Source organism: Pongo abelii, chromosome 15 (genome assembly GCF_028885655.2).
Source record: "Pongo abelii isolate AG06213 chromosome 15, NHGRI_mPonAbe1-v2.0_pri, whole genome shotgun sequence".
NCBI classification, from domain to species: domain Eukaryota; kingdom Metazoa; phylum Chordata; class Mammalia; order Primates; family Hominidae; genus Pongo; species Pongo abelii.
In genome coordinates this window covers 85,988,367-86,000,616 of record NC_072000.2, presented here as the reverse complement: position 1 = coordinate 86,000,616, position 12,250 = coordinate 85,988,367, and the positions used below count along the sequence as shown (strand labels likewise).

Here is a 12,250-nt window from a genome sequence, read left to right as displayed (position 1 = left end):
GCTCTTACAATATCTTTTACTAATCACGTCTTCGGGCAAATCATTGAACTTTTGTAAACCTCATTTTCATTCTTGCTAATTGAAGATAATAGAAATAATAATCTGTACCTAATAAGGTTGTGATGATGATCTAAAGAATTAGGTATGTAAATTGCTTAACCTGGGGCTTGAGTTTACCAAGTGTGATTATCAGAGTTCAATTTTTTCACTACTCTTGTTATTTCTAAATTCCATCAGGAGGGGCTTAAAGAAAAGATAGAAACATCATTATCTCATTCAAGCCATATTATATGAGGCGGGTGTCATCATTCCCATTTTGTAGATAAGAAAACTGAATCTTAGAGGGGCCACTACTTAGTAAGTAGTGTCTAATTCCAAAGCCCATACTACTACACCAGATGTATGACAATCAGGCCTAGAAATCACTGCTCAGCTATTAGTCCAGTGAGGTTAATTCTTCAAGGTTACATTACAATTGTCAGTTTCTTTCCACCAGCTACCATACAAGTAAAACCCTTCTGAGAATAAAGTTTCCAGGTCTGGACCCCAGTGCATAAGTTAGTACCCTCTTCTGTGTTCCTAGGGCACTTTGTATCTCTGTTATCATTTAGTCACTATCTTATAATTGTCACTATCTTATAATTCTTTTTACTCATCTGACATCCTCCACTGGAGTGTGAGCACCTGAAATTTGGATTTCTTAAATATCTCTGTCTCAGGAGTTAGCATGATGCCTGGTATGTACTAAGCATTCTACAAATAACTGTTGTAAAGAATTGCCATATGAATAAATGAATAGACATTAAAAACTGGAGTGTCAATAATCTACCTATTAAGGTAGTTATTTGTTTGATGCAAATGAAGTGGAGGCATTCAGTTTTGAAAATAAATGATTGGCAATAAAATATTTAATAAAATTAATCAAGCAGAAGAAATTAGTACACAGTAGTCCCTTGATGGAAATAAATGTTTTCAAAAAGTCGTATGCTGATTGCTTTGACCTCAAAGACAAAATGAAATGTTATGCATCATCTGTAAGGGTCCAGTTAGCAAAAGCATTTTTAACCTCAATGGGAACTGAAATATTGTACAATTGTGTTAGAGCAATTGTAGCAAACAATATCCTTGAAACAGCAAAGAGAAACACAAAACAAAAATCAAGATTCTGTTCTGTGAGAGTAGATTTAATTAGAGAAAGATAAGGAAGCAAACGTTGACTTTCAAAGACCCTGAATGCATTTACTGTGTATTTTCATTGGGTTTAGAAGTTCAAGGCACTGGTTCTTTATTCTGCCTAATTCCACATCAAAGCTTCCAGGTTTCACCCTCTTTACTATAGAGATATTGCCTGCAATACTCTATATAGAATAGTCTGGATTAGCCCCCTTTTTCTCACAAGTGGAACAAAGAGAGGGAGAAAAATATTTCTAAGATAACTGGAAAAGAATGGGAAACAAAAATAAATCTGTGATTTGTCTAAAGAAAGTTAAAGGAGGAGTGAGTAAACTGGTGAGAAAGATAGTGTCTGGTGTGAAGCTTACTGACCTATAATGAGGGAAATATTAAGGAAATAAAGAGATGAGCAAAAGCTTCATATATTTAAAAAGGATAGAAACAGGTAGCAGGAAATACAATGACTCACAGTATTCTTCCATGCTGGCTGACAAATAATATCATCAGTCCAAGGAATTTTGTTATTGAGAACAAACAGGAGGAGCAGATACCTTGTTGTAGGGGAGGAAAGGAGATGTGATAGAGAATTTTTCATTTACATAAATAGGTTAATTGCAGCTTGATTTATTTTTAAATTCACAGAGGCTGAACTGATGATGTCTGTGGAGAAAAGAACACGAAGGAATAATGTAACATGAAACTCCCTAACATGATACACATACAAAGACTATGGAGAAATCAATGTGGAAAATGCAAAACTAAGGAAGAAAGCATTTTGAACCACTCATCTAAGAATATGGTCAGTATTAAAAAGACAAGAATTCCAGAAAAATCTTCCAAGTTATGTTCCTAGGCTTAGCAGAATAAAGGTAAGGCTTACTAGTTAAATGAATGAGAGAGGAGAATTTTTTCTAAATCTTAGAAAATGTTCAGGCTCTCCCATCTTTCTCCACACCCCTCATGAGCATCTCTGTAAAAACTGCCATCAGGACCAAAGACAGCAGCTCTCAGTTTCACGTAGGTGCCAGTGACCAAACTACCGCTCAAGGAAATAAGACAGGATACAAACAAATGGAAAAACATTCCATGCTCATGGATAGGAAGAATCAACATCGTGAAAATGGCCATACTGTCCAAAGTAACTTATAGATTCAATGCTATTCCCATAAAGCTACCATTGACTTTCTTGATAGAAATAGAAAAAACCACTTTAAATTTCATATGGAACTAAAAAAGAGCCTGTATACCAAAGACAATCCTAAGCAAAAAGAACAAAACATCACGCTACCTGACTTCAAACTATACTACAAGGCTACGGTAACCAAAACAACATGGTACTGGTACCCAAACTGATATATAGACCAACGGGACAGAACAGAGGCCTCAGAAATAACAACACACATCTACAACCATCTGATCTTTGACAAACCTGACAAACACAAGCAATGGGAAAAGAATACCCTATTTAATAAATGCTGTTGGGAAAACTGGCTAACCGTATACAGAAAACTGAAACTGGACCCTTTCCTTACACCTTATACAAAAATTAACTCAAGATAGATTAAAGATTTAAATATAAGACCTAAAACCATAAAAATCCTTTGTATCCCAAGTGCTCAGCACACAGTCTCTGACACTAAACACTTGTTGAACTAATTAAATAGAGGAAAGAGAATTAAAATGGCATGGTGAAAAAGAAGCAGCATCTCTGCTGTCTACCCAACAGTGATCTGTATCTGTTTCTCACTTCTGCATCTTATGGAGTCATAAAATTAAAGTTTTGGGAACCCTGTATGAGAGTAAGGTAGGAAGATAAATAAGAAAAGTGTGATCACAAAGTGTAATCACTTTATATTACTGGTGCTTAACAGTTAGAATTAACATTCTCTTTTATGCTAATTGTGATGTTTTCCATTTTATATGTGTATATAATTTATGTTTAGCTGTTTCTCAGATTATTGTACCAGTCTCTTAGCCAAGGGTCTTGCTTCTGGTCTCACCACTTCATCATTACACCTCCTCCTACTTCATTCTTTGCCTTACAGTTTGTTATATTTCAAAAGTACAAATTCTATTATGTTACTTGCATGAATAAAACTCTTTATTGGTTAACAATTGGTCTCAGGATACAGTGCTAGCTCCTTGGCAGAGCACCTGAGAGTCTCATGAAATCATTTGTGAAATAAAAAATGCAAAAACAAAAAAGTTAAAGAAAAAGTGCCAAAACAAAAAAGCTACAGAAAATCTAGCCCTTGATAATAACATGTTGCCATTTTTTAACAATAGCTTGACAATGTTATATCAGCTTATGAAACATTTTTTTTCAAAAACATTACCAATAACTCCATACTCCATCTGTCACCTTTACCAAACTATAACTGGTTTATCCTTAATTTTTTTCATAAAGGGGATTATTTTACCTGAATTGCTACTAGATACAAATTTAGTGAAAATGTGTATCATAAGTTAGTGCATTCATATTCAATTCAGACATTGTCTCTTCTACAAGGCCAGGCAGTTGAATTCTGGGCTATGTATCCCTCCTCTTCATATCATAGGGCCCTGCAACTATTTATAATAATACATTTATCTCATTATATCAAATTATTATTTTAGGTGTCTGCCCTCTAGTCCTATGAGCAACTTAAGGACAAGTGCAAAGAACTTTATTTTCAATCATTCTCTATGCTCTCAAAATGTGCTGCTTGATGGGAGACATAACTATGATTAAGACATTATTCCTTACCTCAAAAAGTTAAATCTTAAATTGTGAGAGACAGAAGAAGAAACTTATAATACTGTATCATGAGACAGTAGGCTCTGATGTTAGTTCTGCCGCTTCTATAACACTGGGAAAATTAATTAAACATAGCTGAAAATGCAATGACAGTGATACTACCTACTTCAAAGAATTGTTTTAACGATTAAATGATGATGATGATGAAAAGTTGTTCTTGCCTATAGTAAGTGCTAAATAAATACGACAATCTGAACAAAGCTGTAATAAATACTGGTGGTATGTGCACAAACATTGACAAAACAAATAAGGAGAGGTGCATAGATTTATTATATTTTAATCTAAAACTTGACTAACTGAGAAAGATATAAAGGTATGATACATGTTCTAGTGAATTGTGAAATAAATCATTTTATTTACCAAGAGATGGTACTTGATTAAGCCAATGTGAACTGAAGCAATGTAGGAAGAAAGCAATGGAAGACTTCCCAAAGGAAATGGTATCTCGGTTGAGACAGGAAAGATGAGTAAGCATTAACTACACAAAGAGGGGCAGAAGGCAGCCCAGGTCGGGGTAACACCTTTTTCAAAGACCTAGAGATAAGAAACCATGTGATGCTTTCAGGTAATTGCAAGTAGTTCTGTTTAACTGTGACATCACATCAGAGGTATGCTGAGTGTGGCCCAAGGTGAGGATGGAGGACAAGCCAAAGCCCTCTCATGAGAATCTCAGGTGCTCTGCCAAGGAGTTGGCACTGTATCCTGAGTCCAATTGATAACCACTAAAGAGTTTCATTCATGCAAGTAACATAATAGAATTTGCATTTTTTAAATATAACAAACTGTAATGCGAAGAACGAATTAGGAGGAGGTGTAATGATGAAGTGGTGAGACCAGAAGCAAGACCCTTGGCGAAGACAGTGGTATAATAATCTGATAAACAGCTAACAGTGGCCTGTATACTTTGTATCCCAAGTGCTCAGTGCACAGTCTCTGAACCTAAACATTTGTTTAACTAATTAAATAGTAGGAAAAAGAATTAATATACCATAGTGAAAAAGAAGCAGTATCTCTGCTGTCTACACAACAGTGATCTATTATCTGTTTCTCACTTCTGCATCTTATGGAGTCATAAAATTAAAAGTTTTGGGAACCCTGTATGAGAGTAAGGTAGGGAGATAAAATAAGAAAAGTGTGATCACAATGTGTAATCACTTTATATTACTGGTGCTTAACAGTTAGAATTAACATCCTCTTTTATGCTAATTGTGATGTTTTCCATTTTATATGTGTGCATAATTTATGTTTCTTGGGACATGATTTGACTTACAATCTGCCCAAATTCATGAGATGGCACAAGATACTAGTGGGTATAAATCTATTTATACTAATGCAAATACATATGCATATTTCAATCTCCATATTTGTATATCACACCTAATTTAAAAAGAAAAGGCTGCAATATTTTTAAAAACATATTGGTTACTTAAATCCTCTGTCTCTTTCATAGTATCTATTTCTGGCTCCATAAAAATCTTTTTTTTTTACAGTTCAGTTTGTTCAGATTAGTTATTGATATGGGATTCTCAATGGTCATGACCACAGCCAAATACACCTACATAGGTCATCCCCTATTTGTCCAATCTACTACAATTCCAAAAGACTTTCAAAGGGCCCTCTGGCTTCTGGTGGCTTTTCTGTGTGTCTAATTTCCTCCTGACCCCCCATTTATTGGCATCCACGTTGGAACAGGTGTGAGCAGACACGGGCAGGTCCTTGGAGCCCACAGTTCAGTGCTGGCACAAGATAATGGTTATTTTCCTGGAGGAGATGACTCTGACAATGTTTTCCAGGATGCCAATTTCCAATTAGTGTCATCTTTTGCTCCACATCCTAGGGCAAAAGTCCATTTTATATTGAGTAAACCCGGTGTTCTGAGAGATGTGCACGAATGCCAGAAATGAGATGCATTTCAGCTTTTTCCTTGTTGTCAAGGATGACTGGTCTGTCAACCAGAGATGCAGTCCCCACTGTCCAGTCTCTTACTCATGAACAGGGATGCTAATTTATTTTCTAACAATGAAGCCAAAGGTGCTTCCAGATGTTGAGCTAGGAAGCTATTGTGATTGCTACAAGCACACGGTAAAAAAAAGAAAATTCCACAATTAAGACTCACAAATTGTCTTCGGGAGACCATTTGCGTTTGAGGAGTGTGCTGATGTTTTTAGCAAAGCAAAACATTTTGTCAACTGAACTCATAAGGGTTTTTAACAGACCACCTATTGTCACAAAAACAATTTTTTTTTTTTTTTTTGAGACAGAGTCTCACTCTGTCACCCAGGCTGGAGTGCAGTGGCGCGATCTCGGCTCACTGCAACCTCCGCCTCCCGGGTTCAAGTGATTCTCCTGCCTCAGGCTCCTGAGTTCATGGGACCACAGGTGCGCGCCCCCACGCCCGGCTAGTTTTTGTATTTTTTAGTAGAGACGGGGTTTCACCATATTGGCCAGGCTGGTCTCAAACTCCAGACCTTGTGATCCACCTGCCTTGGCCTCCTAAAGTGCTGGGATTACAGGCATGAGCCACCGTGCCTGGCCCAAAAATTCTTAAAATAAATTTCCTAAAGACCATAGATTTATTTATAGCTAATATGCAAGGAGAAAGAAACAAGGGACGGTCAATTTCAGAAGACTGTGTTCATATGATACCATAACACTGTTGGTGGGGTCAATTCAATGGCAAATAGATAAAAAAAATTCTTGGATCAAGTAAGCCGGTTTTTGTTTTGTTATTGTTGTTGATGTTGGTTTTTGCTTTTCCTACATGAACGGGGTAAGCAAGTGTCAACAGTGTTACCCTGTGTAGGCAGAGGGCCTTTGCAAAGTCCTCTGTTTAAAATTGCTGACAATCTTGGGCACGTGCCTGACACACGAGTTCAGTAGAAGAACTTAATCCAGGGACAAGCAATTCCTGCTCCATTCCCTTACATGGGCCTGGCCAATGTACACAAAAGACTCCCTTCTAGTCCAGGCCACTGGCCAGCTTTAGTCTACTCTTCCATGTCCTATATCTGACTCTGAAGACACTTTATGTACTTATTCATCATTAGCCCTTGTTGAACACTCGTGTATAATTTTGTACTCACATTATGGTCCTATAAACCATCAGCTATGAATCAGAAACACATTTCACTATTCTCTCCAATTCTTACTGTACCAGTAAGCAGCCAGACTACCGTCCTGCTTTGCCTTCTCCAGTGAAAGAAAAAAAAATGGATATTAACAGTCAATTCTTGTGCAAAATCAAATTTTAGATACAGAGTTGCTTCTGTTGTTGACATATTTGGCAGCTCTCCTCCTTCATAAGTCCCACCTAAAATCTCATCTGAATTCTACACTCTTTCAGCAAAAAAATAAAGCTGAGACATGAGAACAAGACTTTTATGAGTGAGGCAGTGTGGGGTAGCAGAAGCAGCATAGGCTTTGAAACTAGGTGAGCTTGATTCTCAACGCCACCCTTCCATTATGCACTTGACTGTTATGAGGGCTTATGTAAGTTACTTGAGTGCCTCCTGCCTCAGTTTCCTCATTTGTAAAAACGAGGATTAAATGAGAGAAGGCATATTGGGACATTAAGCGGGGACTTCAGAATATAGAATCACTCTTTTATTCTTTTTAAATTTTTGATGAGAAACCAGCGATAGTAGTTTTATTCAAATGCAGTCATATACAACTTAGTGACTGATGGGGATAAATTCTGAGAACTGTGTCATTAGGTGATTTCATCGTTGTGCAAACATCCTAGTGTGTACTTACACAAGCCTAAATTGGATAGCCTCCTACACATCTAGGCTATATGGTCCAGCCTATTGCTCCTAGACTACAAACCTGTATAGCATGTTACTTTACTGAATGCTGTAGGCAACTGTAACAAAATGGTAAGTATTTGTGTATCTAAATCTATCTAAACATAGAAAAGGTGCAGTAAAAATATGGTAAAAAAGATTAAAAATGGAATGCCTGTCTAGGGCATTTACCATGAAGGAAGCTTATAAAACTAGAAGTTGCTCTGGGTGAGTCAGTGAGTTAGTGGTGAGTGAATGTAAAGGCCTAGGACATTACTGTATACTTTTGTCTGACTGGCAGCGCAGCACAGTAGGTTTGTGCACAGCAGCGTCACCACAAACACGTGACTAATGTGTTGTGCTACAACGTTAAAATGGGCTACAACACCACCAGGTGATAGGAATTTTTCAGCTCCATTATAATCACACAGGTCCACCATTGTATATGCAGTCTGTCATTGACCCAAGCATTATTATATGGCTTATGACTGTATAAGCAAAATGTAACAGATTATGTTTTCCAAAAACGGCCATGGCAGTATTTCCAGTCTCATTTGCTCTTCCAGCACCTTGCCAACCCCCATCAAGAGGGGAGTCTGTTTCCTTTTCTGCTGATCTGGGCAGACCTCTGTGACTTCCTGGACAAATACTACGTGGTAGGAAGGACTTCTGCATGACTTTCAAGACTAGCTCATAAAAAGCAATACAACTTTCTCCTAACTTTCTTTATCTAGATGCTTCTTCTGGGAACCCAGCCACCATGTTGTAAGGACGCTCAGAACACATAAAAATGTGACATTTAGATATACCAGCCAATAGGAACACTGGCTAAAACCCAGCTAAGGTTTCAGCTAAGCAGTGAGCATGAACCACCAAGCGTAAGAGTGAACAAGCCTTCAGATAATTCCAGCCTCCAGCCTTCAAGCTATCTTAGGTAATGCTGACTGGAGTAGAGATGACTGTCCTCACAGGTTCCTGCCCAAATTGCAGATTTGTAGGCAAAGTATGTGCTGTTAATGTTATAAGCCACAAAATTTTGGGGTGGTTTGTTACATAATAACCAGAACACGGAATCTCAGAAATTAAATGCAATGCTACCAAGTTTAGAATCAAAAAGGTTTTCAAAGGATGTCATCTGAGATTTTCAAAATACAAAGCTGAAATGTGTCCTCAAAAACTTCACAATCCATCTTTTATATTTTGTAAAAACCTGAGGAACAGAGATGTTCTGTGGCTCACTTGCGATCCTAGAAGTAGTTAGGGGTATGGTCTGAAACAAGTCCAGTTCAACACTGCACTTTCCACAATATGACTATGAATACCACACAAGTTTGCTGGGTTCAAAGTGTGAGGGGTCAATTTAGTGCAATTATTCTGCAAGTCTACCAGAGTTCAGTACAATGTTTCCATGCTCCTCTCTGCTTATTTCTTTCTTCCTGCTTAACAGAGAGCCTGATCTGAACTTTGTTGATTTAGTGTGTAAGGTTGGGAGGCTGGATGGGATCCAACAAGCTCAACTGAGCTAACAAGAATTTCTTTTTAAAAAAAGTGTCAAACTATGAAATCAGCAGATGTGACTCGAAGCAAGGGAGAGAGAGGGCAAATATGCTGAGTGTAAAGCTTCTGTTTTTCTACAGTCACTTTTCTGAGTATAAATGCCTGAAAATTCTATAACATCGATCAGATGGTTTGGCAGAAGCCTGTTTTTGGCAGGCAGAGAGTTCCACATGATGGTTTTATCTTGTTAAGAGCTCATCTATTATGATAGACTAACATACACAGATAGCCCATCAATTAGAAAATGTTTTATCACATAATTGATTGCAGACTCTTCAGTAATTGAAGTGGCACTAGGAAAGAGTGTTGACATGAATATGTGTCTTTCTTCATTGCTGCTAGTCGTACAAACTATTTAAATTGGCCGACAAAAACTTTGCTTTTTGATGCAGAAGTCTTCTTCCAACCTCATTCTCAAAGAATTCATATATATATGAATGAAAGATGAACATAAGTCTAAAAAGTTATGGGAAATAATAAGGAGAAAATTGGAACAAGAAGGAAAAAGCAGAAAGGCAAAAAGGAAGAGAGCAAAAGAAAGAACTAGAGAATTAGGCCTACTACATTCATCACATTTGTGGTTCAGTGCTTTTCTCCCATTCCAAAAGGTACATCTCAATTAGAGAATGAGGCTCCAGGTTCTGTTAATCAAAGTGTTCACCACTTTTTCCTGGAGTGTCAACTCAATACCTCGCACTAGTTCAAAGATCTTTTCTCTCTATTCTCCCTAAACGCTCGATATTCGTGATTAAATCAGGGGTCAGCAACTTCTGAAAGCTTTATGAAATTTTTCATTCTCAGTGAGGTTCTTCTTTGTCTACCAGCTGGTGGGGACACCTGATTTTAAAGGCACAACAGATAGGACCACGAATTCTATTATTTCAATGAAGTTGAGAGTTTGTTCCATGGACACTTTCCACAAGGATGCGCTTTAGAATGTGCTTACTGAGAACACAGTTAAGGTTTTTCACGATTTTACTTCCTTCATTTTGAAACATCTGTAGCATTTTGTAAGATTTTGTTGAACACGAAGTGGTGGGAATAACTTTTGTGAACCTCCTGTCTTTAGCCATTAACTGCGGACAACAAAACCGCTTCTTCTAGTGGAGCAAATTCAGCTTCAATAAGAAAGTTGGACTTCTTTCTCATTTAGCCACAAGGCACTGATTTTCTTGTTCCAGCAAGGAAAAAATAAGAAAAGATAAAAGTCAAAACAGCATGTCTCTTATGTGGTTTTGTGCTGAACTTTTGAGCTACAAAAATCCTAGAGAGAAACTTAAAGGGGAAATAACAGAAAGAAAAGGGTAAAATAATGGGGTTTTCAAATCACAGAAGAGAGAGAAGCTGTTAAATCATTTTCATTATTGTTCAGCCTGTGTTCTGCTAAAGAGTAATTAAATGGTTATCTAATAACGTGAATTATTTTCTATGTTTAAAACAGATAAAATATGAGTATTGGCTAATGTTATGGGGCATCTAAAATTGCCCTAAGGGTGATAAAATACATCTGAGGAAAGACCCAGAAGCAGCAGCAATGTTGGTATTTGACACTCAAACACAAAAGAAAATGGATTGAGAATGAGCATGGCACCGGAAAATAAAAATGGCAAGTTGAAACATGAAGGATAAGGAGTGAGGAAGCAAGAGAGGCTAGACTTTATGTTTAGCTCTGTCTGAATTCATAGTGTGGCTTTATACACTGCTCTGAAAGAAAAACAAATTGGAAAAGCTTTGAAAACATCGCCATACATACCTCAGTGTTCTGATGGCTTTCCAACTCAGGCAAGCTGGGTGCTAATGGCTCATTATAGTATGCAAGATGCATGTATGTTCTCACAATTCACAGCTAGTTACTCTGTACTTGTCTATGGATGGTGAACTTCCATCACATTTAATCACCAGTTTTGTCAACCCTGGGTGGTTACATTCCCAGATGTTGACTAATTTTAAGGACTGATGTTCTTCCAGATGTGTTAGGTTTCCACACATCTCTGTCAACTGCAAGAGAGTACGTGAGTGCTTTTCTAAATCAATGATCACTGATGGATCTCTCATAGACGTCTCTGTGGCAGAAGTGCCCCCTCTTCTAGAGAAATAAAATTGAACAGTGGCTTCTATAAACATTAGAACACGCTAACCACCACTGCCTAGCCAATGTCACCAGTTGATTTTAGAAAATGAAAAACAGATGCAAATTAGCAAAGGGTAGTAACCTGGTCCCATCATTTTTGTATCTTGTATAAATAATAACTTGGTGAAACTGTAAAATTAAAAATGATCGGGCTCCAGGCTTAACTCAAAATGAATTAATGTTGCCATCAGAGATAGACATAGTGAATAGAATATAATAAGCATCTCAAACTGTGTGGAAGTAGGCTAGACCTAGACATTTCATAAAATACTGATCATGTTTTGTTTAATAATCAATTTTTATTTCTACAAACCTTTGAATTTCTTGATTCCAAGCAAAAGTGCCAAGTACCTTAATAGATGAGTCTTGCACAGTCCCAAACCAGACAAGAAGTTTGGACAACTTTCAGCTAAGCATCCAAGCTTCCAAGTATTTATTAAAACTTAGTTAAAACTCCAGGCTTTTGCAAACCCTTAATTTTTGATAAATATAACAATGTTTACACCAAGACAACATAAATATTCTAATAAAGCCAAACTTGAAATTGTCCCAAAGCAAGCTATCAAGAGTTCGTGTTTTTTTCCCCAATGTGGAAATCTTTTTTCTCTGCAGTACAGTCTTCATTTCAACCAATGATGAAAATGAAGACAGTGAAAGGTTATTTGGTGATTACAGTTACAGATTGTTAATATGGACACAAAGGTTTATACTACAGCCAGTTCTCCACTTCAAAAAATGAACTACATTTGCTCTGTGATGCAAAACATCTGGCTGGACAATGAACACCTCAATTAATTATTAAACCTTTTC

The 12,250-nt window shown here is 37.2% G+C and overlaps 1 protein-coding gene across 1 annotated transcript in view; it reads right to left on the bottom strand.

Annotated features, from left to right (window-relative positions):
- The window catches only part of LOC129049872 (uncharacterized), a 447,079-nt gene that overhangs the window by 333,957 nt on the left and 100,872 nt on the right, over positions 1-12,250 (bottom strand). The window lies entirely within an intron of this gene.